Source organism: Gavialis gangeticus, unplaced genomic scaffold, assembly GCF_001723915.1.
Source record: "Gavialis gangeticus isolate Ggan-Ray unplaced genomic scaffold, GavGan_comp1, whole genome shotgun sequence".
In the NCBI taxonomy this organism is placed as follows: Eukaryota; Metazoa; Chordata; order Crocodylia; family Gavialidae; genus Gavialis; species Gavialis gangeticus.
This window is the reverse complement of record NW_017728992.1, coordinates 50,893,247-50,893,953: the sequence shown is the minus strand read 5'-3', so window position 1 is coordinate 50,893,953 and position 707 is coordinate 50,893,247. Positions and strand designations below refer to the sequence as shown.

Sequence of the window (707 nt, the reverse complement as noted above, 5' to 3'; positions counted from 1 at the left end):
AAAGATTTTTTTTTTTTTTTTTTTTTGCTTTTAAATAAAATAAATCAAGGGATATCAACATGGTTCCCAACGCAGAATGCACAAGGATATCAGCTGGTGGACAAAATACTATAGGCACAAAAAGTTTGTGGGGAAACTCACCTCAACTAAGGAAGTGTCATTTGCACAGAAATATGAGTTTCTCAAACTCTGCTGATAAAACCCCTGCCACACCAGCATGTACCTGACATATAAAAAGGCTGAGAAAACTCATTTCACTACATACATCAGGAAAACAGCAGAGCACCTCCACACCTGAGGAAGATGCATGATGCCCAGAACAGTGCCAGCATCTGCTGTACCAATTCTGGCAGTGCAAATCAGCCAGTTCTGGGGGAACCATTTCTTTTATACATCCCCTGCCTCCCCCCAAAGGCAGCATCCAGGTCTGCTACCCCAGGCACTTCCTCTATTATACTACTGCACTCCATCTCTAGCCTGTGTCCCCTATAGGTATTTTATATGTAAAACAAAACTGTGTTTGGGTGCGGGCGAGGGTGGAAATGAGGAAATGTTGGGATTAGCCTTTAACAACCGACATAGTTTTCCTTTAAAAAGATATAAAAGACATATGAAATAGCAACCTCCAGGATGTTGCTTGATATTTAAGAGTCTTTAAAGACAGGCAGACAGTTTCATAGTTTCTAGGGTCGGAAGGGACCTGAGCA

At 41.7% G+C, this 707-nt stretch overlaps 1 protein-coding gene across 2 annotated transcripts in view; it reads right to left on the bottom strand.

Annotated features, from left to right (window-relative positions):
- The window catches only part of RREB1 (ras responsive element binding protein 1), a 166,464-nt gene that overhangs the window by 31,764 nt on the left and 133,993 nt on the right, over positions 1–707 (bottom strand). The window lies entirely within an intron of this gene.